The sequence below is a fragment of the Dendropsophus ebraccatus genome, unplaced genomic scaffold (genome assembly GCF_027789765.1).
Source record: "Dendropsophus ebraccatus isolate aDenEbr1 unplaced genomic scaffold, aDenEbr1.pat pat_scaffold_752_ctg1, whole genome shotgun sequence".
NCBI classification, from domain to species: Eukaryota; Metazoa; Chordata; class Amphibia; order Anura; family Hylidae; genus Dendropsophus; species Dendropsophus ebraccatus.
Window position 1 is genome coordinate 12,531 of NW_027210351.1, and position 21,170 is coordinate 33,700.

Genomic DNA, 21,170 nt, shown 5'->3' on the forward strand with positions numbered 1-21,170 from the left:
CCACTGCTGCATAGAGACAAAATGCAGACTGGCCCGTACGGGGATCGAACCCGCGACCTTGGCGTTATTAGCACCACGCTCTAACCAACTGAGCTAACCGGCCACGGTTCACCCCCGTGCGCCTCGCTTTGTTTCCGTCTCGGCCTTTCACTCTATGGCGCATAAAGCAGCAAAGAGAATTTGGATCCGTGTGCAGAGAAGCCATTGGATTTGGCTACGGCACCTTTTTTTAAAGGTGTGATGTGGGATTTGACAGGTTGAAGAGGGCACTGTGGATGGTCTGCTGGAAAAGCAGAGAGTAAAACTCTTCCCGTTTGGACTGCAACATATCAAAGGGATGCGTAAAGGCTGAAAGAGGGTAGGATTTCTCTCCACCAGGGCCTAAAAGCCTCCGCTGTGAACAGGATTTGAACCTGTGCGGGGAGACCCCATTGGATTTCGAGTCCAACGCCTTAACCACTCGGCCATCACAGCTGCCACGCCTCCACTAGGACACGCCTTCCCACTTGGCGAATGTCTTTTGCAAATGACAGTCTAGCAGGTGCCGTTTGGAAATGACAGTTTAGGGCATGGGCCCGAACGGGGGGGAATTAAGCTACTAGAGTCTGGTTCTTCACGGCAAGGGGCAGGAATGGGGAATGTCTCTCCTTACAGCTGGTTGACTTCAATTATTGATCTCTACGAGATGAAGCAGAGGTAGGTGTCCCTTCCCATGGAACACATAGAAAAGAAAAGAAAGGCACTGCGCTGTGAACAGGATTTGAACCTGTGCGGGGAGACCCCATTGGATTTCAAGTCCAACGCCTTAACCACTCGGCCATCACAGCTGACCGCTGTGCTTCCCAGCTCCCTCATCGGTGGTCATCTGTCAACTACAGCTCAGGGGCTTTCGCCTTGAATGTAAGACGAGGCTTCAGAGTGCTAACTCAGCGCAGGCGTGCAACACTCTTTGCCGTTCAGAAACGGGCAACTTTGAGCTGAGAGTTCTTGGGGGGGGGGGGGGGGAGGCTATTAATTCGGCGGAATAAAAAATTTCCGATGACGTTCTGCATAGATAAGATTGTTGCAACAAGGTTTTCTGCCTTTATGATGGGAGTTAGGACTCTGGTGGTGCAGCAACAGGACTTGAACTTGCAAGCATCCAGAGTTAGGAGTTTCACCAGAAGCATTTCTGCCTTTACTGTGTAGGTTGCACCTTTGCTTCATAAAGATGGAGGGAAGACTGGCCCGTACGGGGATCGAACCCGCGACCTTGGCGTTATTAGCACCACGCTCTAACCAACTGAGCTAACCGGCCATGACACGCACATCGCACGCTTTTTTTTTCCGACATGGTTTTCCGCCTTCGGCATGGGGTGGGTTAGACCACTGCTGCATAGAGACAAAAGGTCAACTGGCCCGTACGGGGATCGAACCCGCGACCTTGGCGTTATTAGCACCACGCTCTAACCAACTGAGCTAACCGGCCACGGTACGCACATCGCACGTTTTTTTTTTTCCGACATGGTTTTCCGCCTTCGGCATGGTGGGTTAGACCACTGCTGCATAGAGACAAAATGCAGACTGGCCCGTACGGGGATCGAACCCGCGACCTTGGCGTTATTAGCACCACGCTCTAACCAACTGAGCTAACCGGCCACGGTTCACCCCCGTGCGCCTCGCTTTGTTTCCGTCTCGGCCTTTCACTCTATGGCGCATAAAGCAGCAAAGAGAATTTGGATCCGTGTGCAGAGAAGCCATTGGATTTGGCTACGGCACCTTTTTTTAAAGGTGTGATGTGGGATTTGACAGGTTGAAGAGGGCACTGTGGATGGTCTGCTGGAAAAGCAGAGAGTAAAACTCTTCCCGTTTGGACTGCAACATATCAAAGGGATGCGTAAAGGCTGAAAGAGGGTAGGATTTCTCTCCACCAGGGCCTAAAAGCCTCCGCTGTGAACAGGATTTGAACCTGTGCGGGGAGACCCCATTGGATTTCGAGTCCAACGCCTTAACCACTCGGCCATCACAGCTGCCACGCCTCCACTAGGACACGCCTTCCCACTTGGCGAATGTCTTTTGCAAATGACAGTCTAGCAGGTGCCGTTTGGAAATGACAGTTTAGGGCATGGGCCCGAACGGGGGGGAATTAAGCTACTAGAGTCTGGTTCTTCACGGCAAGGGGCAGGAATGGGGAATGTCTCTCCTTACAGCTGGTTGACTTCAATTATTGATCTCTACGAGATGAAGCAGAGGTAGGTGTCCCTTCCCATGGAACACATAGAAAAGAAAAGAAAGGCACTGCGCTGTGAACAGGATTTGAACCTGTGCGGGGAGACCCCATTGGATTTCAAGTCCAACGCCTTAACCACTCGGCCATCACAGCTGACCGCTGTGCTTCCCAGCTCCCTCATCGGTGGTCATCTGTCAACTACAGCTCAGGGGCTTTCGCCTTGAATGTAAGACGAGGCTTCAGAGTGCTAACTCAGCGCAGGCGTGCAACACTCTTTGCCGTTCAGAAACGGGCAACTTTGAGCTGAGAGTTCTTGGGGGGGGGGGGGGGAGGCTATTCATTCGGCGGAATAAAAACTTTCCGATGACGTTCTGCATAGATAAGATTGTTGCAACAAGGTTTTCTGCCTTTATGATGGGAGTTAGGACTCTGGTGGTGCAGCAACAGGACTTGAACTTGCAAGCATCCAGAGTTAGGAGTTTCACCAGAAGCATTTCTGCCTTTACTGTGTAGGTTGCACCTTTGCTTCATAAAGATGGAGGGAAGACTGGCCCGTACGGGGATCGAACCCGCGACCTTGGCGTTATTAGCACCACGCTCTAACCAACTGAGCTAACCGGCCATGACACGCACATCGCACGCTTTTTTTTTCCGACATGGTTTTCCGCCTTCGGCATGGGGTGGGTTAGACCACTGCTGCATAGAGACAAAAGGTCAACTGGCCCGTACGGGGATCGAACCCGCGACCTTGGCGTTATTAGCACCACGCTCTAACCAACTGAGCTAACCGGCCACGGTACGCACATCGCACGTTTTTTTTTTTCCGACATGGTTTTCCGCCTTCGGCATGGTGGGTTAGACCACTGCTGCATAGAGACAAAATGCAGACTGGCCCGTACGGGGATCGAACCCGCGACCTTGGCGTTATTAGCACCACGCTCTAACCAACTGAGCTAACCGGCCACGGTTCACCCCCGTGCGCCTCGCTTTGTTTCCGTCTCGGCCTTTCACTCTATGGCGCATAAAGCAGCAAAGAGAATTTGGATCCGTGTGCAGAGAAGCCATTGGATTTGGCTACGGCACCTTTTTTTAAAGGTGTGATGTGGGATTTGACAGGTTGAAGAGGGCACTGTGGATGGTCTGCTGGAAAAGCAGAGAGTAAAACTCTTCCCGTTTGGACTGCAACATATCAAAGGGATGCGTAAAGGCTGAAAGAGGGTAGGATTTCTCTCCACCAGGGCCTAAAAGCCTCCGCTGTGAACAGGATTTGAACCTGTGCGGGGAGACCCCATTGGATTTCGAGTCCAACGCCTTAACCACTCGGCCATCACAGCTGCCACGCCTCCACTAGGACACGCCTTCCCACTTGGCGAATGTCTTTTGCAAATGACAGTCTAGCAGGTGCCGTTTGGAAATGACAGTTTAGGGCATGGGCCCGAACGGGGGGGAATTAAGCTACTAGAGTCTGGTTCTTCACGGCAAGGGGCAGGAATGGGGAATGTCTCTCCTTACAGCTGGTTGACTTCAATTATTGATCTCTACGAGATGAAGCAGAGGTAGGTGTCCCTTCCCATGGAACACATAGAAAAGAAAAGAAAGGCACTGCGCTGTGAACAGGATTTGAACCTGTGCGGGGAGACCCCATTGGATTTCAAGTCCAACGCCTTAACCACTCGGCCATCACAGCTGACCGCTGTGCTTCCCAGCTCCCTCATCGGTGGTCATCTGTCAACTACAGCTCAGGGGCTTTCGCCTTGAATGTAAGACGAGGCTTCAGAGTGCTAACTCAGCGCAGGCGTGCAACACTCTTTGCCGTTCAGAAACGGGCAACTTTGAGCTGAGAGTTCTTGGGGGGGGGGGGGGAGGCTATTCATTCGGCGGAATAAAAACTTTCCGATGACGTTCTGCATAGATAAGATTGTTGCAACAAGGTTTTCTGCCTTTATGATGGGAGTTAGGACTCTGGTGGTGCAGCAACAGGACTTGAACTTGCAAGCATCCAGAGTTAGGAGTTTCACCAGAAGCATTTCTGCCTTTACTGTGTAGGTTGCACCTTTGCTTCATAAAGATGGAGGGAAGACTGGCCCGTACGGGGATCGAACCCGCGACCTTGGCGTTATTAGCACCACGCTCTAACCAACTGAGCTAACCGGCCATGACACGCACATCGCACGCTTTTTTTTTCCGACATGGTTTTCCGCCTTCGGCATGGGGTGGGTTAGACCACTGCTGCATAGAGACAAAAGGTCAACTGGCCCGTACGGGGATCGAACCCGCGACCTTGGCGTTATTAGCACCACGCTCTAACCAACTGAGCTAACCGGCCACGGTACGCACATCGCACGTTTTTTTTTTTCCGACATGGTTTTCCGCCTTCGGCATGGTGGGTTAGACCACTGCTGCATAGAGACAAAATGCAGACTGGCCCGTACGGGGATCGAACCCGCGACCTTGGCGTTATTAGCACCACGCTCTAACCAACTGAGCTAACCGGCCACGGTTCACCCCCGTGCGCCTCGCTTTGTTTCCGTCTCGGCCTTTCACTCTATGGCGCATAAAGCAGCAAAGAGAATTTGGATCCGTGTGCAGAGAAGCCATTGGATTTGGCTACGGCACCTTTTTTTAAAGGTGTGATGTGGGATTTGACAGGTTGAAGAGGGCACTGTGGATGGTCTGCTGGAAAAGCAGAGAGTAAAACTCTTCCCGTTTGGACTGCAACATATCAAAGGGATGCGTAAAGGCTGAAAGAGGGTAGGATTTCTCTCCACCAGGGCCTAAAAGCCTCCGCTGTGAACAGGATTTGAACCTGTGCGGGGAGACCCCATTGGATTTCGAGTCCAACGCCTTAACCACTCGGCCATCACAGCTGCCACGCCTCCACTAGGACACGCCTTCCCACTTGGCGAATGTCTTTTGCAAATGACAGTCTAGCAGGTGCCGTTTGGAAATGACAGTTTAGGGCATGGGCCCGAACGGGGGGGAATTAAGCTACTAGAGTCTGGTTCTTCACGGCAAGGGGCAGGAATGGGGAATGTCTCTCCTTACAGCTGGTTGACTTCAATTATTGATCTCTACGAGATGAAGCAGAGGTAGGTGTCCCTTCCCATGGAACACATAGAAAAGAAAAGAAAGGCACTGCGCTGTGAACAGGATTTGAACCTGTGCGGGGAGACCCCATTGGATTTCAAGTCCAACGCCTTAACCACTCGGCCATCACAGCTGACCGCTGTGCTTCCCAGCTCCCTCATCGGTGGTCATCTGTCAACTACAGCTCAGGGGCTTTCGCCTTGAATGTAAGACGAGGCTTCAGAGTGCTAACTCAGCGCAGGCGTGCAACACTCTTTGCCGTTCAGAAACGGGCAACTTTGAGCTGAGAGTTCTTGGGGGGGGGGGGGGGGAGGCTATTCATTCGGCGGAATAAAAACTTTCCGATGACGTTCTGCATAGATAAGATTGTTGCAACAAGGTTTTCTGCCTTTATGATGGGAGTTAGGACTCTGGTGGTGCAGCAACAGGACTTGAACTTGCAAGCATCCAGAGTTAGGAGTTTCACCAGAAGCATTTCTGCCTTTACTGTGTAGGTTGCACCTTTGCTTCATAAAGATGGAGGGAAGACTGGCCCGTACGGGGATCGAACCCGCGACCTTGGCGTTATTAGCACCACGCTCTAACCAACTGAGCTAACCGGCCATGACACGCACATCGCACGCTTTTTTTTTCCGACATGGTTTTCCGCCTTCGGCATGGGGTGGGTTAGACCACTGCTGCATAGAGACAAAAGGTCAACTGGCCCGTACGGGGATCGAACCCGCGACCTTTTTAACCAACTTAACTATCGCACGCTATGGGTTAGACCACGCTGCACATGCAGACTGACGCTACAACGCTGAGCTACCGGCACATCGCACGTTTTTTTTTTCCGTTCACCAGAGAGTGACTGCATGGATGGAGGGAAGACTGGCCCGTACGGGGATCCCCGCGACCTTGCGTTATTAGCACCACGCTCTAGAGCTAACCGGCCACGCACATCGCACGCTTTTTTTCCGACATGGTTTCGCCTCGGCATCCACTGCTGCATAGAGACAAAAGTCAATGGCCCGTACGGGGATCGAACCCGCGACCTTGGCGTTAGCACCACGCTCTAACCAACTGAGCACCGGCACGGTACGCACATCGCACGTACATGGTTCCGCCTTCGGCATGGTGGGTTAGACCACTGCTGCATAGAGACAAAATGCAGACTGGCCCGTACGGGGATCGAACCCGCGACCTTGGCGTTATTAGCACCACGCTCTAACCAACTGAGCTAACCGGCCACGGTTCACCCCCGTGCGCCTCGCTTTGTTTCCGTCTCGGCCTTTCACTCTATGGCGCATAAAGCAGCAAAGAGAATTTGGATCCGTGTGCAGAGAAGCCATTGGATTTGGCTACGGCACCTTTTTTTAAAGGTGTGATGTGGGATTTGACAGGTTGAAGAGGGCACTGTGGATGGTCTGCTGGAAAAGCAGAGAGTAAAACTCTTCCCGTTTGGACTGCAACATATCAAAGGGATGCGTAAAGGCTGAAAGAGGGTAGGATTTCTCTCCACCAGGGCCTAAAAGCCTCCGCTGTGAACAGGATTTGAACCTGTGCGGGGAGACCCCATTGGATTTCGAGTCCAACGCCTTAACCACTCGGCCATCACAGCTGCCACGCCTCCACTAGGACACGCCTTCCCACTTGGCGAATGTCTTTTGCAAATGACAGTCTAGCAGGTGCCGTTTGGAAATGACAGTTTAGGGCATGGGCCCGAACGGGGGGGAATTAAGCTACTAGAGTCTGGTTCTTCACGGCAAGGGGCAGGAATGGGGAATGTCTCTCCTTACAGCTGGTTGACTTCAATTATTGATCTCTACGAGATGAAGCAGAGGTAGGTGTCCCTTCCATGGAACACATAGAAAAGAAAAGAAAGGCACTGCGCTGTGAACAGGATTTGAACCTGTGCGGGGAGACCCCATTGGATTTCAAGTCCAACGCCTTAACCACTCGGCCATCACAGCTGACCGCTGTGCTTCCCAGCTCCTCATCGGTGGTCATCTGTCAACTACAGCTCAGGGGCTTTCGCCTTGAATGTAAGACGAAGGCTTCAGAGTGCTAACTCAGCGCAGGCGTGCAACACTCTTTGCCGTTCAGAAACGGGCAACTTTGAGCTGAGAGTTCTTGGGGGGGGGGGGGGGGAGGCTATTTCATTCGGCGGAATAAAACTTTCCGATGACGTTCTGCATAGATAAGATTGTTGCAACAAGGTTTTCTGCCTTTATGATGGGAGTTAGGACTCTGGTGGTGCAGCAACAGGACTTGAACTTGCAAGCATCCAGAGTTAGGAGTTTCACCAGAAGCATTTCTGCCTTTACTGTGTAGGTTGCACCTTTGCTTCATAAAGATGGAGGGAAAAGACCTGGCCCGTACGGGGATCGAACCCGCGACCTTGGCGTTATTAGCACACGCTCTAACCAACTGAGCTAACCGGCCATGACCACGCACATCGCACGCTTTTTTTTTTCCGACATGGTTTTTCCGCCTTCGGCATGGGGTGGGTTAGACCACTGCTGCATAGAGACAAAAGGTCAACTGGCCCGTACGGGGGATCGAACCCGCGACCTTGGCGTTATTAGCACCACGCTCTAACCAACTGAGCTAACCGGCCACGGTAAGCACATCGCACGTTTTTTTTTTTTTTCCGACATGGTTTTCCGCCTTCGGCATGGTGGGTTAGACCACTGCTGCATAGAGACAAAATGCAGAATGGCCCGTACGGGGATCGAACCCGCGACCTTGGCGTTATTAGCACCACGCTCTAACCAACTGAGCTAACCGGCCACGGTTCACCCCCGTGCGCCTCGCTTTGTTTCCGTCTCGGCCCTTTCACTCTATGGCGCATAAAGCAGCAAAGAGAATTTGGACCGTGTGCAGAGAAGCCATTGGATTTGGCTACGGCACCTTTTTTTTAAAGGTGTGATGTGGGATTTGACAGGTTGAAGAGGGCACTGTGGATGGTCTGCTGGAAAAGCAGAGAGTAAAACTCTTCCCGTTTGGACTGCAACATATCAAAGGGATGCGTAAAGGCTTGAAAGAGGGTAGGATTTCTCTCCACAGGCCTAAAAGCCTCCGCTGTGAACAGGATTTGAACCTGTGCGGGGAGACCCCATTGGATTTCGAGTCCAACGCCTTAACCACCCGGCCATCACAGCTGCCACGCCTCCACCTAGGACACGCCTTCCCACTTGGCGAATGTCTTTTGCAAATGACAGTCTAGCAGGTGCCGTTTGGAAATGACAGTTTAGGGCATGGGCCCGAACGGGGGGGAATTAAGCTACTAGAGTCTGGTTCTTCACGGCAAGGGGCAGGAATGGGGAATGTCTCTCCTTACAGCTGGTTGACTTCAATTATTGATCTCTACGAGATGAAGCAGAGGTAGGTGTCCCTTCCCATGGAACACATAGAAAAGAAAAGAAAGGCACTGCGCTGTGAACAGGATTTGAACCTGTGCGGGGAGACCCCATTGGATTTCAAGTCCAACGCCTTAACCACTCGGCCATCACAGCTGACCGCTGTGCTTCCCAGCTCCCTCATCGGTGGTCATCTGTCAACTACAGCTCAGGGGCTTTCGCCTTGAATGTAAGACGAGGCTTCAGAGTGCTAACTCAGCGCAGGCGTGCAACACTCTTTGCCGTTCAGAAACGGGCAACTTTGAGCTGAGAGTTCTTGGGGGGGGGGGGGGGGGTGGCTATTCATTCGGCGGAATAAAAACTTTCCGATGACGTTCTGCATAGATAAGATTGTTGCAACAAGGTTTTCTGCCTTTATGAGTGGGAGTTAGGACTCTGGTGGTGCAGCAACAGGACTTGAACTTGCAAGCATTCCAGAGTTAGGAGTTTCACCAGAAGCATTTCTGCCTTTACTGTGTAGGTTGCACCTTTGCTTCATAAAGATGGAGGAAGACTGGCCCGTACGGGGATCGAAACCCGCGACCCTTGGCGTTATTAGCACCACGCTCTAACCAACTGAGCTAACCGGCCATGACACGCACATCGCACGCTTTTTTTTTTTCCGACATGGTTTTTTCCGCCTGCGGCATGGGGTGGGTTAGACCACTGCTGCATAAGACAAAGGTCAACTGGCCCGTACGGGGATCGAACCCGCGACCCTTGGCGTATTAGCACCACGCTCTAACCAACTGAGCTAACCGGCCACGGTACGCACATCGCACGTTTTTTTTTTTTTCCGACATGGTTTTCCGCCTTCGGCATGGTGGGTTAGACCACTGCTGCATAGAGACAAAATGCAGACTGGCCCGTACGGGGATCGAACCCGCGACCTTGGCGTTATTAGCACCACGCTCTAACAAACTGAGCTAACCGGCCACGGTTCACCCCCGTGCGCCTCGCTTTGTTTCCGTCTCGGCCTTTCACTCTATGGCGCATAAAGCAGCAAAGAGAATTTGGATCCGTGTGCAGAGAAGCCATTGGATTTGGCTACGGCACCTTTTTTAAAGGTGTGATGTGGGATTTTGACAGGTTGAAGAGGCACTGTGGATGGTCTGCTGGAAAAGCAGAGAGTAAAACTCTTCCCGTTTGGACTGCAACATATCAAAGGGATGCGTAAAGGCTGAAAGAGGGTAGGATTTCTCTCCACCAGGGCCTAAAAGCCTCCGCTGTGAACAGGATTTGAACCTGTGCGGGGAGACCCCATTGGATTTCGAGTCCAACGCCTTAACCACTCGGCCATCACAGCTGCCACGCCTCCACTAGGACACGCCTTCCCACTTGGCGAATGTCTTTTGCAAATGACAGTCTAGCAGGTGCCGTTTGGAAATGACAGTTTAGGGCATGGGCCCGAACGGGGGGGAATTAAGCTACTAGAGTCTGGTTCTTCACGGCAAGGGGCAGGAATGGGGAATGTCTCTCCTTACAGCTGGTTGACTTCAATTATTGATCTCTACGAGATGAAGCAGAGGTAGGTGTCCCTTCCCATGGAACACATAGAAAAGAAAAGAAAGGCACTGCGCTGTGAACAGGATTTGAACCTGTGCGGGGAGACCCCATTGGATTTCAAGTCCAACGCCTTAACCACTCGGCCATCACAGCTGACCGCTGTGCTTCCCAGCTCCCTCATCGGTGGTCATCTGTCAACTACAGCTCAGGGGCTTTCGCCTTGAATGTAAGACGAGGCTTCAGAGTGCTAACTCAGCGCAGGCGTGCAACACTCTTTGCCGTTCAGAAACGGGCAACTTTGAGCTGAGAGTTCTTGGGGGGGGGGGGGGGGCTATTCATTCGGCGGAATAAAAACTTTCCGATGACGTTCTGCATAGATAAGATTGTTGCAACAAGGTTTTCTGCCTTTATGATGGGAGTTAGGACTCTGGTGGTGCAGCAACAGGACTTGAACTTGCAAGCATCCAGAGTTAGGAGTTTCACCAGAAGCATTTCTGCCTTTACTGTGTAGGTTGCACCTTTGCTTCATAAAGATGGAGGGAAGACTGGCCCGTACGGGGATCGAACCCGCGACCTTGGCGTTATTAGCACCACGCTCTAACCAACTGAGCTAACCGGCCATGACACGCACATCGCACGCTTTTTTTTTCCGACATGGTTTTCCGCCTTCGGCATGGGGTGGGTTAGACCACTGCTGCATAGAGACAAAAGGTCAACTGGCCCGTACGGGGATCGAACCCGCGACCTTGGCGTTATTAGCACCACGCTCTAACCAACTGAGCTAACCGGCCACGGTACGCACATCGCACGTTTTTTTTTTTCCGACATGGTTTTCCGCCTTCGGCATGGTGGGTTAGACCACTGCTGCATAGAGACAAAATGCAGACTGGCCCGTACGGGGATCGAACCCGCGACCTTGGCGTTATTAGCACCACGCTCTAACCAACTGAGCTAACCGGCCACGGTTCACCCCCGTGCGCCTCGCTTTGTTTCCGTCTCGGCCTTTCACTCTATGGCGCATAAAGCAGCAAAGAGAATTTGGATCCGTGTGCAGAGAAGCCATTGGATTTGGCTACGGCACCTTTTTTTAAAGGTGTGATGTGGGATTTGACAGGTTGAAGAGGGCACTGTGGATGGTCTGCTGGAAAAGCAGAGAGTAAAACTCTTCCCGTTTGGACTGCAACATATCAAAGGGATGCGTAAAGGCTGAAAGAGGGTAGGATTTCTCTCCACCAGGGCCTAAAAGCCTCCGCTGTGAACAGGATTTGAACCTGTGCGGGGAGACCCCATTGGATTTCGAGTCCAACGCCTTAACCACTCGGCCATCACAGCTGCCACGCCTCCACTAGGACACGCCTTCCCACTTGGCGAATGTCTTTTGCAAATGACAGTCTAGCAGGTGCCGTTTGGAAATGACAGTTTAGGGCATGGGCCCGAACGGGGGGGAATTAAGCTACTAGAGTCTGGTTCTTCACGGCAAGGGGCAGGAATGGGGAATGTCTCTCCTTACAGCTGGTTGACTTCAATTATTGATCTCTACGAGATGAAGCAGAGGTAGGTGTCCCTTCCCATGGAACACATAGAAAAGAAAAGAAAGGCACTGCGCTGTGAACAGGATTTGAACCTGTGCGGGGAGACCCCATTGGATTTCAAGTCCAACGCCTTAACCACTCGGCCATCACAGCTGACCGCTGTGCTTCCCAGCTCCCTCATCGGTGGTCATCTGTCAACTACAGCTCAGGGGCTTTCGCCTTGAATGTAAGACGAGGCTTCAGAGTGCTAACTCAGCGCAGGCGTGCAACACTCTTTGCCGTTCAGAAACGGGCAACTTTGAGCTGAGAGTTCTTGGGGGGGGGGGGGGAGGCTATTCATTCGGCGGAATAAAAACTTTCCGATGACGTTCTGCATAGATAAGATTGTTGCAACAAGGTTTTCTGCCTTTATGATGGGAGTTAGGACTCTGGTGGTGCAGCAACAGGACTTGAACTTGCAAGCATCCAGAGTTAGGAGTTTCACCAGAAGCATTTCTGCCTTTACTGTGTAGGTTGCACCTTTGCTTCATAAAGATGGAGGGAAGACTGGCCCGTACGGGGATCGAACCCGCGACCTTGGCGTTATTAGCACCACGCTCTAACCAACTGAGCTAACCGGCCATGACACGCACATCGCACGCTTTTTTTTTCCGACATGGTTTTCCGCCTTCGGCATGGGGTGGGTTAGACCACTGCTGCATAGAGACAAAAGGTCAACTGGCCCGTACGGGGATCGAACCCGCGACCTTGGCGTTATTAGCACCACGCTCTAACCAACTGAGCTAACCGGCCACGGTACGCACATCGCACGTTTTTTTTTTTCCGACATGGTTTTCCGCCTTCGGCATGGTGGGTTAGACCACTGCTGCATAGAGACAAAATGCAGACTGGCCCGTACGGGGATCGAACCCGCGACCTTGGCGTTATTAGCACCACGCTCTAACCAACTGAGCTAACCGGCCACGGTTCACCCCCGTGCGCCTCGCTTTGTTTCCGTCTCGGCCTTTCACTCTATGGCGCATAAAGCAGCAAAGAGAATTTGGATCCGTGTGCAGAGAAGCCATTGGATTTGGCTACGGCACCTTTTTTTAAAGGTGTGATGTGGGATTTGACAGGTTGAAGAGGGCACTGTGGATGGTCTGCTGGAAAAGCAGAGAGTAAAACTCTTCCCGTTTGGACTGCAACATATCAAAGGGATGCGTAAAGGCTGAAAGAGGGTAGGATTTCTCTCCACCAGGGCCTAAAAGCCTCCGCTGTGAACAGGATTTGAACCTGTGCGGGGAGACCCCATTGGATTTCGAGTCCAACGCCTTAACCACTCGGCCATCACAGCTGCCACGCCTCCACTAGGACACGCCTTCCCACTTGGCGAATGTCTTTTGCAAATGACAGTCTAGCAGGTGCCGTTTGGAAATGACAGTTTAGGGCATGGGCCCGAACGGGGGGGAATTAAGCTACTAGAGTCTGGTTCTTCACGGCAAGGGGCAGGAATGGGGAATGTCTCTCCTTACAGCTGGTTGACTTCAATTATTGATCTCTACGAGATGAAGCAGAGGTAGGTGTCCCTTCCCATGGAACACATAGAAAAGAAAAGAAAGGCACTGCGCTGTGAACAGGATTTGAACCTGTGCGGGGAGACCCCATTGGATTTCAAGTCCAACGCCTTAACCACTCGGCCATCACAGCTGACCGCTGTGCTTCCCAGCTCCCTCATCGGTGGTCATCTGTCAACTACAGCTCAGGGGCTTCGCCTTGAATGTAAGACGAGGCTTCAGAGTGCTAACTCAGCGCAGGCGTGCAACACTCTTTGCCGTTCAGAAACGGGCAACTTTGAGCTGAGAGTTCTTGGGGGGGGGGGGGGGAGGCTATTCATTCGGCGGAATAAAAACTTTCCGATGACGTTCTGCATAGATAAGATTGTTGCAACAAGGTTTTCTGCCTTTATGATGGGAGTTAGGACTCTGGTGGTGCAGCAACAGGACTTGAACTTGCAAGCATCCAGAGTTAGGAGTTTCACCAGAAGCATTTCTGCCTTTACTGTGTAGGTTGCACCTTTGCTTCATAAAGATGGAGGGAAGACTGGCCCGTACGGGGATCGAACCCGCGACCTTGGCGTTATTAGCACCACGCTCTAACCAACTGAGCTAACCGGCCACGGTACGCACATCGCACGTTTTTTTTTTTCCGACATGGTTTTCCGCCTTCGGCATGGTGGGTTAGACCACTGCTGCATAGAGACAAAAGGTCAACTGGCCCGTACGTGGGATCGAACCCGCGACCTTGGCGTTATTAGCACCACGCTCTAACCAACTGAGCTAACCGGCCACGGTTACGCACATCGCACGTTTTTTTTTTTTTCCGACATGGTTTTTCCGCCTTCGGCATGGTGGGTTAGACCACTGCTGCATAGAGACAAAATGCAGACTGGCCCGTACGGGGATCGAACCCGCGACCTTGGCGTTATTAGCACCACGCTCTAACCAACTGAGCTAACCGGCCACGGTTCACCCCCGTGCGCCTCGCTTTGTTTCCGTCTCGGCCTTTCACTCTATGGCGCATAAAGCAGCAAAGAGAATTTGGATCCGTGTGCAGAGAAGCCATTGGATTTGGCTACGGCACCTTTTTTTAAAGGTGTGATGTGGGATTTGACAGGTTGAAGAGGGCACTGTGGATGGTCTGCTGGAAAAGCAGAGAGTAAAACTCTTCCCGTTTGGACTGCAACATATCAAAGGGATGCGTAAAGGCTGAAAGAGGGTAGGATTTCTCTCCACCAGGGCCTAAAAGCCTCCGCTGTGAACAGGATTTGAACCTGTGCGGGGAGACCCCATTGGATTTCGAGTCCAACGCCTTAACCACTCGGCCATCACAGCTGCACGCCTCCACTAGGACACGCCTTCCCACTTGGCGAATGTCTTTTGCAAATGACAGTCTAGCAGGTTGCCGTTTGGAAATGACAGTTTAGGGCATGGGCCCGAACGGGGGGGAATTAAGCTACTAGAGTCTGGTTCTTCACGGCAAGGGGCAGGGAATGGGGAATGTCTCTCCTTACAGCTGGTTGGACTTCAATTATTGATCTCTACGAGAGTGAAGCAGAGGTAGGGTCCCTTCCCATGGAACACATAGAAAAGAAAAGAAAGGCACTGCGCTGTGAACAGGATTTGAACCTGTGCGGGGAGACCCCATTGGATTTTCAAGTCCAACGCCTTAACCACTCGGCCATCACAGCTGACCGCTGTGCTTCCCAGCTCCCTCATCGGTGGTTCATCTGTCAACTACAGCTCAGGGGCTTTCGCCTTGAATGTAAGACGAGGCTTCAGAGTGCTAACTCAGCGCAGGCGTGCAACACTCTTTGCCGTTCAGAAACGGGCAACTTTGAGCTGAGAGTTCTTGGGGGGGGGGGGGGGGAGGCTATTCATTCGGCGGAATAAAAACTTTCCGATGACGTTCTGCATAGATAAGATTGTTGCAACAAGGTTTTCTGCCTTTATGATGGGAGTTAGGACTCTGGTGGTGCAGCAACAGGACTTGAACTGGCAAGCATCCAGAGTTAGGAGTTTCACAGAAGCATTTCTGCCTTTACTGTGTAGGTTGCCCCTTTGCTTCATAAAGATGGAGGGAAGACTGGCCCGTACGGGGATCGAACCCCGCGGACCTTGGCGTTATTAGCACCACGCTCTAACAACTGAGCTAACCGGCCATGACACGCACATCGCACGCTTTTTTTTTTCCGACATGGTTTCCGCCTTCGGCATGGGGTGGGTTAGACCACTGCTGCATAGAGACAAAAGGTCAACTGGCCCGTACGGGGATCGAACCCGCGACCTTGGCGTTATTAGCACCACGCTCTAACCAACTGAGCTAACCGGCCACGGTACGCACATCGCACGTTTTTTTTTTTTTCCGACCTGGTTTTCCGCCTTCGGCATGGTGGGTTAGACCACTGCTGCATAGAGACAAAATGCAGACTGGCCCGTACGGGGATCGAACCCGCGACCTTGGCGTTATTAGCACCACGCTCTAACCAACTGAGCTAACCGGCCACGGTCACCCCCGTGCGCCTCGCTTTGTTTCCGTCTCGGCCTTTCACTCTATGGCGCATAAAGCAGCAAAGAGAATTTGGATCCGTGTGCAGAGAAGCCATGGATTTGGCTACGGCACCTTTTTTTTAAAGGTGTGATGTGGGATTTGACAGGTTGAAGGAGGGCACTGTGGATGGTCTGCTGGAAAAGCAGAGAGTAAAACTCTTCCCGTTTGGACTGCAACATATCAAAGGGATGCGTAAAGGCTGAAAGAGGGTAGGATTTCTCTCCACCAGGGCCTAAAGCCTCCGCTGTGAACAGGATTTGAACCTGTGCGGGGAGACCCCATTGGATTTCGAGTCCAACGCCTTAACCACTCGGCCATCACAGCTGCCACGCCTTCCACTAGGACACGCCTTCCCCACTTGGCGAATGTCTTTTGCAAATGACAGTCTAGCAGGTGCCGTTTGGAAATGACAGTTTAGGGCATGGGCCCCGAACGGGGGGGAATTAAGCTACTAGAGTCTGGTTCTTCACGGCAAGGGGCAGGAATGGGGAATGTCTCTCCTTACAGCTGGTTGACTTCAATATTGATCTCTACGAGATGAAGCAGAGGTAGGTGTCCCTTCCCATGGAACACATAGAAAAGAAAAGAAAGGCACTGCGCTGTGAACAGGATTGAACCTGTGCGGGGAGACCCCATTGGATTTCAAGTCCAACGCCTTAACCACTCGGCCATCACAGCTGACCGCTGTGCTTCCCAGCTCCCTCATCGGTGGTCATCTGTCAACTACAGCTCAGGGCTTTTCGCCCTTGAATGTAAGACGAGGCTTCAGAGTGCTAACTCAGCGCAGGCGTTGCAACACTCTTTTGCCGTTCAGAAACGGGCAACTTTGAGCTGAGAGTTCTTGGGGGGGGGGGGGGGGAGGCTATTCATTCGGCGGAATAAAAACTTTCCGATGACGTTCTGCATAGATAAGATTGTTGCAACAAGGTTTTCTGCCTTTATGATGGGAGTTAGGACTCTGGTGGTGCAGCAACAGGACTGAACTTGCAAGCATCCAGAGTTAGGAGTTTCACCAGAAGCATTTCTGCCTTTACTGTGTAGGTTGCACCTTTGCTTCATAAAGATGGAGGGAAAGACTGGCCCGTACGGGGATCGAACCCGCGACCTTGGCGTTATTAGCACCCACGCTCTAACCAACTGAGCTAACCGGCCATGACACGCACATCGCACGCTTTTTTTTTCCGACATGGTTTTCCGCCTTCGGCATGGGGTGGGTTAGACCACTGCTGCATAGAGACCAAAAGGTCAACTGGCCCGTACGGGGATCGAACCCGCGACCTTGGCGTTATTAGCACCACGCTCTAACCAACTGAGCTAACCGGCCACGGTACGCACATCGCACGTTTTTTTTTTTTTCCGACATGGTTTTCCGCCTTCGGCATGGTGGGTTAGACACTGCTGCATAGAGACAAATGCAGGACTGGCCCGTACGGGGATCGAACCCGCGACCTTGGCGTTATTAGCACCACGCTCTAACCAACTGAGCTAACCGGCCACGGTTCACCCCCGTGCGCCTCGCTTTGTTTTCCGTCTCGGCCTTTCACTCTATGGCGCATAAAGCAGCAAAGAGAATTTGGATCCGTTGTGCAGAGAAGCCATTGGATTGGCTACGGCACCTTTTTTTAAAGGTGTGATGTGGGATTTGACAGGTTGAAGATGGCACTGTGGATGGTCTGCTGGAAAAGCAGAGAGTAAAACTCTTCCCGTTTGGACTGCAACATATCAAAGGGATGCGGTAAAGGCTGAAAGAGGGTAGGATTTCTCTCCACCAGGGCCTAAAAGCCTCCGCTTGTGATACAGGATTTGAACCTGTGCGGGGAGACCCCATTGGATTTCGAGTCCAACGCCTTAACCACTCGGCCATCACAGCTGCCACGCCTCCACTAGGACACGCCCTTCCACTTGGCGAATGTCTTTTTGCAAAATGACAGTCTAGCAGGTGCCGTTTGGAAATGACAGTTTAGGCATGGGCCCGAACGGGGGGAATTAAGTACTAGAGTCTGGTTCTTCACGGCAAGGGGCAGGAATGGGGAATGTCTCTCCTACAGCTGGTTGACTTCACTTATGATCTCTACGAGATGAACGCAGAGGTAGGTGTCCCTTCCCATGGAACACATAGAAAAGAAAAGAAAGGCACTGCGCTGTGAACAGGAGTTGAACCTGTGCGGGGAGACCCCATTGGATTTCAAGTCCAACGCCTTAACCACTCGGGCCATCACAGCTGACCGCTGTGCTTCCCAGCTCCCTCATCGGTGGTCATTCTGTCAACTACAGCTCAGGGGCTTTCGCCTTGAATGTAAGACGAGGCTTCAGAGTGCTTAACTCAGCGCAGGCGTTGCAACACTCTTTGCCGTTCAGAACGGGCAACTTTGAGCTGAGAGTTCTTGGGGGGGGGGGGGGGGAGGCTATTCATTCGGCGGAATAAAAACTTTCCGATGACGTTCTGCATAGATAAGGATTGTTGCAACAGGTTTCTGCCTTTATGATGGGAGTTAGGACTCTGGTGGTGCAGCAACAGGACTCTGAACTTGCAAGCATCCAGAGTTAGGAGTTCACCAGAAGCATTCTGCCTTTACTGTGTAGGTTGCACCTTTGCTTCATAAAGATGGAGGGAAGACTGGCCCGTACGGGGATCGAACCCCGCGACCTTGGCGTTATTAGCACCACGCTCTAACCAACTGAGCTAACCGGCCATGACACGCACATCGCACGCTTTTTTTTTAAGACATGGTCTTTCGCCTTCGGCATGGGGTGGGTTAGACCACTGCTGCATAGAGACAAAAGGTCAACTGGCCCGTACGGGGATCGAACCCGCGACCTTGGCGTTATTAGCACCACGCTCTAACCAACTGAGCTAACCGGCCACGGTACGCACATCGCACGTTTTTTTTTTTCCGACATGGTTTTCCGCCTTCGGCATGGTGGGTTAGACCACTGCTGCATAGAGACAAAATGCAGACTGGCCCGTACGGGGATCGAACCCGCGACCTTGGCGTTATTAGCACCACGCTCTAACCAACTGAGCTAACCGGCCACGGTTCACCCCCGTGCGCCTCGCTTTGTTTCCGTCTCGGCCTTTCACTCTATGGCGCATAAAGCAGCAAAGAGAATTTGGATCCGTGTGCAGAGAAGCCATTGGATTTGGCTACGGCACCTTTTTTTAAAGGTGTGATGTGGGATTTGACAGGTTGAAGAGGGCACTGTGGATGGTCTGCTGGAAAAGCAGAGAGTAAAACTCTTCCCGTTTGGACTGCAACATATCAAAGGGATGCGTAAAGGCTGAAAGAGGGTAGGATTTCTCTCCACCAGGGCCTAAAAGCCTCCGCTGTGAACAGGATTTGAACCTGTGCGGGGAGACCCCATTGGATTTCGAGTCCAACGCCTTAACCACTCGGCCATCACAGCTGCCACGCCTCCACTAGGACACGCCTTCCCACTTGGCGAATGTCTTTTGCAAATGACAGTCTAGCAGGTGCCGTTTGGAAATGACAGTTTAGGGCATGGGCCCGAACGGGGGGGAATTAAGCTACTAGAGTCTGGTTCTTCACGGCAAGGGGCAGGAATGGGGAATGTCTCTCCTTACAGCTGGTTGACTTCAATTATTGATCTCTACGAGATGAAGCAGAGGTAGGTGTCCCTTCCCATGGAACACATAGAAAAGAAAAGAAAGGCACTGCGCTGTGAACAGGATTTGAACCTGTGCGGGGAGACCCCATTGGATTTCAAGTCCAACGCCTTAACCACTCGGCCATCACAGCTGACCGCTGTGCTTCCCAGCTCCCTCATCGGTGGTCATCTGTCAACTACAGCTCAGGGGCTTTCGCCTTGAATGTAAGACGAGGCTTCAGAGTGCTAACTCAGCGCAGGCGTGCAACACTCTTTGCCGTTCAGAAACGGGCAACTTTGAGCTGAGAGTTCTTGGGGGGGGGGGGGGGAGGCTATTCATTCGGCGGAATAAAAACTTTCCGATGACGTTCTGCATAGATAAGATTGTTGCAACAAGGTTTTCTGCCTTTATGATGGGAGTTAGGACTCTGGTGGTGCAGCAACAGGACTTGAACTTGCAAGCATCCAGAGTTAGGAGTTTCACCAGAAGCATTTCTGCCTTTACTGTGTAGGTTGCACCTTTGCTTCATAAAGATGGAGGGAAGACTGGCCCGTACGGGGATCGAACCCGCGACCTTGGCGTTATTAGCACCACGCTCTAACCAACTGAGCTAACCGGCCATGACACGCACATCGCACGCTTTTTTTTTCCGACATGGTTTTCCGCCTTCGGCATGGGGTGGGTTAGACCACTGCTGCATAGAGACAAAAGGTCAACTGGCCCGTACGGGGATCGAACCCGCGACCTTGGCGTTATTAGCACCACGCTCTAACCAACTGAGCTAACCGGCCACGGTACGCACATCGCACGTTTTTTTTTTTCCGACATGGTTTTCCGCCTTCGGCATGGTGGGTTAGACCACTGCTGCATAGAGACAAAATGCAGACTGGCCCGTACGGGGATCGAACCCGCGACCTTGGCGTTATTAGCACCACGCTCTAACCAACTGAGCTAACCGGCCACGGTTCACCCCCGTGCGCCTCGCTTTGTTTCCGTCTCGGCCTTTCACTCTATGGCGCATAAAGCAGCAAAGAGAATTTGGATCCGTGTGCAGAGAAGCCATTGGATTTGGCTACGGCACCTTTTTTTAAAGGTGTGATGTGGGATTTGACAGGTTGAAGAGGGCACTGTGGATGGTCTGCTGGAAAAGCAGAGAGTAAAACTCTTCCCGTTTGGACTGCAACATATCAAAGGGATGCGTAAAGGCTGAAAGAGGGTAGGATTTCTCTCCACCAGGGCCTAAAAGCCTCCGCTGTGAACAGGATTTGAACCTGTGCGGGGAGACCCCATTGGATTTCGAGTCCAACGCCTTAACCACTCGGCCATCACAGCTGCCACGCCTCCACTAGGACACGCCTTCCCACTTGGCGAATGTCTTTTGCAAATGACAGTCTAGCAGGTGCCGTTTGGAAATGACAGTTTAGGGCATGGGCCCGAACGGGGGGGAATTAAGCTACTAGAGTCTGGTTCTTCACGGCAAGGGGCAGGAATGGGGAATGTCTCTCCTTACAGCTGGTTGACTTCAATTATTGATCTCTACGAGATGAAGCAGAGGTAGGTGTCCCTTCCCATGGAACACATAGAAAAGAAAAGAAAGGCACTGCGCTGTGAACAGGATTTGAACCTGTGCGGGGAGACCCCATTGGATTTCAAGTCCAACGCCTTAACCACTCGGCCATCACAGCTGACCGCTGTGCTTCCCAGCTCCCTCATCGGTGGTCATCTGTCAACTACAGCTCAGGGGCTTTCGCCTTGAATGTAAG

At 52.2% G+C, this 21,170-nt stretch overlaps 58 non-coding genes across 58 annotated transcripts; all 58 read right to left on the reverse strand.

Annotated features, from left to right (window-relative positions):
• Positions 1-29: 29 nt before the first annotated feature.
• Positions 30-103, reverse strand: TRNAI-AAU (transfer RNA isoleucine (anticodon AAU)). Its single transcript has one exon. It is a non-coding gene; the product is annotated as a tRNA-Ile (tRNA).
• Positions 104-392: 289 nt separating this feature from the next.
• On the reverse strand, positions 393-474 carry TRNAS-CGA (transfer RNA serine (anticodon CGA)). Its single transcript has one exon. It is a non-coding gene; the product is annotated as a tRNA-Ser (tRNA).
• A 271-nt stretch (positions 475-745) lies between these two features.
• TRNAS-UGA (transfer RNA serine (anticodon UGA)) lies at positions 746-827 on the reverse strand. The gene has a single exon. It is a non-coding gene; the product is annotated as a tRNA-Ser (tRNA).
• Positions 828-1,223: 396 nt separating this feature from the next.
• Positions 1,224-1,297, reverse strand: TRNAI-AAU (transfer RNA isoleucine (anticodon AAU)). The gene has a single exon. It is a non-coding gene; the product is annotated as a tRNA-Ile (tRNA).
• Positions 1,298-1,394: 97 nt separating this feature from the next.
• Positions 1,395-1,468, reverse strand: TRNAI-AAU (transfer RNA isoleucine (anticodon AAU)). The gene has a single exon. It is a non-coding gene; the product is annotated as a tRNA-Ile (tRNA).
• A 96-nt stretch (positions 1,469-1,564) lies between these two features.
• TRNAI-AAU (transfer RNA isoleucine (anticodon AAU)) lies at positions 1,565-1,638 on the reverse strand. Its single transcript has one exon. It is a non-coding gene; the product is annotated as a tRNA-Ile (tRNA).
• A 289-nt stretch (positions 1,639-1,927) lies between these two features.
• Positions 1,928-2,009, reverse strand: TRNAS-CGA (transfer RNA serine (anticodon CGA)). Its single transcript has one exon. It is a non-coding gene; the product is annotated as a tRNA-Ser (tRNA).
• Positions 2,010-2,280: 271 nt separating this feature from the next.
• On the reverse strand, positions 2,281-2,362 carry TRNAS-UGA (transfer RNA serine (anticodon UGA)). Its single transcript has one exon. It is a non-coding gene; the product is annotated as a tRNA-Ser (tRNA).
• A 395-nt stretch (positions 2,363-2,757) lies between these two features.
• On the reverse strand, positions 2,758-2,831 carry TRNAI-AAU (transfer RNA isoleucine (anticodon AAU)). Its single transcript has one exon. It is a non-coding gene; the product is annotated as a tRNA-Ile (tRNA).
• A 97-nt stretch (positions 2,832-2,928) lies between these two features.
• TRNAI-AAU (transfer RNA isoleucine (anticodon AAU)) lies at positions 2,929-3,002 on the reverse strand. Its single transcript has one exon. It is a non-coding gene; the product is annotated as a tRNA-Ile (tRNA).
• A 96-nt stretch (positions 3,003-3,098) lies between these two features.
• TRNAI-AAU (transfer RNA isoleucine (anticodon AAU)) lies at positions 3,099-3,172 on the reverse strand. Its single transcript has one exon. It is a non-coding gene; the product is annotated as a tRNA-Ile (tRNA).
• Positions 3,173-3,461: 289 nt separating this feature from the next.
• Positions 3,462-3,543, reverse strand: TRNAS-CGA (transfer RNA serine (anticodon CGA)). The gene has a single exon. It is a non-coding gene; the product is annotated as a tRNA-Ser (tRNA).
• A 271-nt stretch (positions 3,544-3,814) lies between these two features.
• TRNAS-UGA (transfer RNA serine (anticodon UGA)) lies at positions 3,815-3,896 on the reverse strand. The gene has a single exon. It is a non-coding gene; the product is annotated as a tRNA-Ser (tRNA).
• Positions 3,897-4,290: 394 nt separating this feature from the next.
• TRNAI-AAU (transfer RNA isoleucine (anticodon AAU)) lies at positions 4,291-4,364 on the reverse strand. The gene has a single exon. It is a non-coding gene; the product is annotated as a tRNA-Ile (tRNA).
• A 97-nt stretch (positions 4,365-4,461) lies between these two features.
• TRNAI-AAU (transfer RNA isoleucine (anticodon AAU)) lies at positions 4,462-4,535 on the reverse strand. Its single transcript has one exon. It is a non-coding gene; the product is annotated as a tRNA-Ile (tRNA).
• A 96-nt stretch (positions 4,536-4,631) lies between these two features.
• Positions 4,632-4,705, reverse strand: TRNAI-AAU (transfer RNA isoleucine (anticodon AAU)). The gene has a single exon. It is a non-coding gene; the product is annotated as a tRNA-Ile (tRNA).
• Positions 4,706-4,994: 289 nt separating this feature from the next.
• Positions 4,995-5,076, reverse strand: TRNAS-CGA (transfer RNA serine (anticodon CGA)). The gene has a single exon. It is a non-coding gene; the product is annotated as a tRNA-Ser (tRNA).
• A 271-nt stretch (positions 5,077-5,347) lies between these two features.
• Positions 5,348-5,429, reverse strand: TRNAS-UGA (transfer RNA serine (anticodon UGA)). Its single transcript has one exon. It is a non-coding gene; the product is annotated as a tRNA-Ser (tRNA).
• Positions 5,430-5,825: 396 nt separating this feature from the next.
• TRNAI-AAU (transfer RNA isoleucine (anticodon AAU)) lies at positions 5,826-5,899 on the reverse strand. The gene has a single exon. It is a non-coding gene; the product is annotated as a tRNA-Ile (tRNA).
• Positions 5,900-6,451: 552 nt separating this feature from the next.
• On the reverse strand, positions 6,452-6,525 carry TRNAI-AAU (transfer RNA isoleucine (anticodon AAU)). The gene has a single exon. It is a non-coding gene; the product is annotated as a tRNA-Ile (tRNA).
• A 289-nt stretch (positions 6,526-6,814) lies between these two features.
• On the reverse strand, positions 6,815-6,896 carry TRNAS-CGA (transfer RNA serine (anticodon CGA)). The gene has a single exon. It is a non-coding gene; the product is annotated as a tRNA-Ser (tRNA).
• A 270-nt stretch (positions 6,897-7,166) lies between these two features.
• TRNAS-UGA (transfer RNA serine (anticodon UGA)) lies at positions 7,167-7,248 on the reverse strand. Its single transcript has one exon. It is a non-coding gene; the product is annotated as a tRNA-Ser (tRNA).
• A 746-nt stretch (positions 7,249-7,994) lies between these two features.
• TRNAI-AAU (transfer RNA isoleucine (anticodon AAU)) lies at positions 7,995-8,068 on the reverse strand. The gene has a single exon. It is a non-coding gene; the product is annotated as a tRNA-Ile (tRNA).
• A 289-nt stretch (positions 8,069-8,357) lies between these two features.
• TRNAS-CGA (transfer RNA serine (anticodon CGA)) lies at positions 8,358-8,439 on the reverse strand. The gene has a single exon. It is a non-coding gene; the product is annotated as a tRNA-Ser (tRNA).
• A 272-nt stretch (positions 8,440-8,711) lies between these two features.
• Positions 8,712-8,793, reverse strand: TRNAS-UGA (transfer RNA serine (anticodon UGA)). The gene has a single exon. It is a non-coding gene; the product is annotated as a tRNA-Ser (tRNA).
• Positions 8,794-9,900: 1,107 nt separating this feature from the next.
• On the reverse strand, positions 9,901-9,982 carry TRNAS-CGA (transfer RNA serine (anticodon CGA)). The gene has a single exon. It is a non-coding gene; the product is annotated as a tRNA-Ser (tRNA).
• Positions 9,983-10,253: 271 nt separating this feature from the next.
• On the reverse strand, positions 10,254-10,335 carry TRNAS-UGA (transfer RNA serine (anticodon UGA)). The gene has a single exon. It is a non-coding gene; the product is annotated as a tRNA-Ser (tRNA).
• A 393-nt stretch (positions 10,336-10,728) lies between these two features.
• On the reverse strand, positions 10,729-10,802 carry TRNAI-AAU (transfer RNA isoleucine (anticodon AAU)). The gene has a single exon. It is a non-coding gene; the product is annotated as a tRNA-Ile (tRNA).
• A 97-nt stretch (positions 10,803-10,899) lies between these two features.
• On the reverse strand, positions 10,900-10,973 carry TRNAI-AAU (transfer RNA isoleucine (anticodon AAU)). The gene has a single exon. It is a non-coding gene; the product is annotated as a tRNA-Ile (tRNA).
• A 96-nt stretch (positions 10,974-11,069) lies between these two features.
• Positions 11,070-11,143, reverse strand: TRNAI-AAU (transfer RNA isoleucine (anticodon AAU)). The gene has a single exon. It is a non-coding gene; the product is annotated as a tRNA-Ile (tRNA).
• A 289-nt stretch (positions 11,144-11,432) lies between these two features.
• Positions 11,433-11,514, reverse strand: TRNAS-CGA (transfer RNA serine (anticodon CGA)). Its single transcript has one exon. It is a non-coding gene; the product is annotated as a tRNA-Ser (tRNA).
• Positions 11,515-11,785: 271 nt separating this feature from the next.
• On the reverse strand, positions 11,786-11,867 carry TRNAS-UGA (transfer RNA serine (anticodon UGA)). The gene has a single exon. It is a non-coding gene; the product is annotated as a tRNA-Ser (tRNA).
• A 394-nt stretch (positions 11,868-12,261) lies between these two features.
• TRNAI-AAU (transfer RNA isoleucine (anticodon AAU)) lies at positions 12,262-12,335 on the reverse strand. Its single transcript has one exon. It is a non-coding gene; the product is annotated as a tRNA-Ile (tRNA).
• A 97-nt stretch (positions 12,336-12,432) lies between these two features.
• TRNAI-AAU (transfer RNA isoleucine (anticodon AAU)) lies at positions 12,433-12,506 on the reverse strand. Its single transcript has one exon. It is a non-coding gene; the product is annotated as a tRNA-Ile (tRNA).
• Positions 12,507-12,602: 96 nt separating this feature from the next.
• TRNAI-AAU (transfer RNA isoleucine (anticodon AAU)) lies at positions 12,603-12,676 on the reverse strand. The gene has a single exon. It is a non-coding gene; the product is annotated as a tRNA-Ile (tRNA).
• A 289-nt stretch (positions 12,677-12,965) lies between these two features.
• On the reverse strand, positions 12,966-13,047 carry TRNAS-CGA (transfer RNA serine (anticodon CGA)). The gene has a single exon. It is a non-coding gene; the product is annotated as a tRNA-Ser (tRNA).
• A 271-nt stretch (positions 13,048-13,318) lies between these two features.
• On the reverse strand, positions 13,319-13,400 carry TRNAS-UGA (transfer RNA serine (anticodon UGA)). Its single transcript has one exon. It is a non-coding gene; the product is annotated as a tRNA-Ser (tRNA).
• Positions 13,401-13,794: 394 nt separating this feature from the next.
• TRNAI-AAU (transfer RNA isoleucine (anticodon AAU)) lies at positions 13,795-13,868 on the reverse strand. Its single transcript has one exon. It is a non-coding gene; the product is annotated as a tRNA-Ile (tRNA).
• Positions 13,869-14,139: 271 nt separating this feature from the next.
• TRNAI-AAU (transfer RNA isoleucine (anticodon AAU)) lies at positions 14,140-14,213 on the reverse strand. The gene has a single exon. It is a non-coding gene; the product is annotated as a tRNA-Ile (tRNA).
• Positions 14,214-14,502: 289 nt separating this feature from the next.
• TRNAS-CGA (transfer RNA serine (anticodon CGA)) lies at positions 14,503-14,584 on the reverse strand. The gene has a single exon. It is a non-coding gene; the product is annotated as a tRNA-Ser (tRNA).
• A 273-nt stretch (positions 14,585-14,857) lies between these two features.
• TRNAS-UGA (transfer RNA serine (anticodon UGA)) lies at positions 14,858-14,940 on the reverse strand. The gene has a single exon. It is a non-coding gene; the product is annotated as a tRNA-Ser (tRNA).
• A 568-nt stretch (positions 14,941-15,508) lies between these two features.
• Positions 15,509-15,582, reverse strand: TRNAI-AAU (transfer RNA isoleucine (anticodon AAU)). Its single transcript has one exon. It is a non-coding gene; the product is annotated as a tRNA-Ile (tRNA).
• A 98-nt stretch (positions 15,583-15,680) lies between these two features.
• On the reverse strand, positions 15,681-15,754 carry TRNAI-AAU (transfer RNA isoleucine (anticodon AAU)). The gene has a single exon. It is a non-coding gene; the product is annotated as a tRNA-Ile (tRNA).
• A 288-nt stretch (positions 15,755-16,042) lies between these two features.
• Positions 16,043-16,124, reverse strand: TRNAS-CGA (transfer RNA serine (anticodon CGA)). The gene has a single exon. It is a non-coding gene; the product is annotated as a tRNA-Ser (tRNA).
• Positions 16,125-16,397: 273 nt separating this feature from the next.
• Positions 16,398-16,478, reverse strand: TRNAS-UGA (transfer RNA serine (anticodon UGA)). The gene has a single exon. It is a non-coding gene; the product is annotated as a tRNA-Ser (tRNA).
• A 572-nt stretch (positions 16,479-17,050) lies between these two features.
• On the reverse strand, positions 17,051-17,124 carry TRNAI-AAU (transfer RNA isoleucine (anticodon AAU)). The gene has a single exon. It is a non-coding gene; the product is annotated as a tRNA-Ile (tRNA).
• Positions 17,125-17,221: 97 nt separating this feature from the next.
• Positions 17,222-17,295, reverse strand: TRNAI-AAU (transfer RNA isoleucine (anticodon AAU)). Its single transcript has one exon. It is a non-coding gene; the product is annotated as a tRNA-Ile (tRNA).
• Positions 17,296-17,586: 291 nt separating this feature from the next.
• TRNAS-CGA (transfer RNA serine (anticodon CGA)) lies at positions 17,587-17,670 on the reverse strand. The gene has a single exon. It is a non-coding gene; the product is annotated as a tRNA-Ser (tRNA).
• Positions 17,671-17,939: 269 nt separating this feature from the next.
• On the reverse strand, positions 17,940-18,022 carry TRNAS-UGA (transfer RNA serine (anticodon UGA)). Its single transcript has one exon. It is a non-coding gene; the product is annotated as a tRNA-Ser (tRNA).
• A 568-nt stretch (positions 18,023-18,590) lies between these two features.
• Positions 18,591-18,664, reverse strand: TRNAI-AAU (transfer RNA isoleucine (anticodon AAU)). The gene has a single exon. It is a non-coding gene; the product is annotated as a tRNA-Ile (tRNA).
• Positions 18,665-18,760: 96 nt separating this feature from the next.
• On the reverse strand, positions 18,761-18,834 carry TRNAI-AAU (transfer RNA isoleucine (anticodon AAU)). Its single transcript has one exon. It is a non-coding gene; the product is annotated as a tRNA-Ile (tRNA).
• Positions 18,835-19,123: 289 nt separating this feature from the next.
• On the reverse strand, positions 19,124-19,205 carry TRNAS-CGA (transfer RNA serine (anticodon CGA)). Its single transcript has one exon. It is a non-coding gene; the product is annotated as a tRNA-Ser (tRNA).
• Positions 19,206-19,476: 271 nt separating this feature from the next.
• On the reverse strand, positions 19,477-19,558 carry TRNAS-UGA (transfer RNA serine (anticodon UGA)). The gene has a single exon. It is a non-coding gene; the product is annotated as a tRNA-Ser (tRNA).
• Positions 19,559-19,953: 395 nt separating this feature from the next.
• Positions 19,954-20,027, reverse strand: TRNAI-AAU (transfer RNA isoleucine (anticodon AAU)). The gene has a single exon. It is a non-coding gene; the product is annotated as a tRNA-Ile (tRNA).
• A 97-nt stretch (positions 20,028-20,124) lies between these two features.
• Positions 20,125-20,198, reverse strand: TRNAI-AAU (transfer RNA isoleucine (anticodon AAU)). The gene has a single exon. It is a non-coding gene; the product is annotated as a tRNA-Ile (tRNA).
• Positions 20,199-20,294: 96 nt separating this feature from the next.
• On the reverse strand, positions 20,295-20,368 carry TRNAI-AAU (transfer RNA isoleucine (anticodon AAU)). Its single transcript has one exon. It is a non-coding gene; the product is annotated as a tRNA-Ile (tRNA).
• A 289-nt stretch (positions 20,369-20,657) lies between these two features.
• Positions 20,658-20,739, reverse strand: TRNAS-CGA (transfer RNA serine (anticodon CGA)). Its single transcript has one exon. It is a non-coding gene; the product is annotated as a tRNA-Ser (tRNA).
• Positions 20,740-21,010: 271 nt separating this feature from the next.
• On the reverse strand, positions 21,011-21,092 carry TRNAS-UGA (transfer RNA serine (anticodon UGA)). The gene has a single exon. It is a non-coding gene; the product is annotated as a tRNA-Ser (tRNA).
• Between the last annotated feature and the right edge of the window lie 78 nt (positions 21,093-21,170).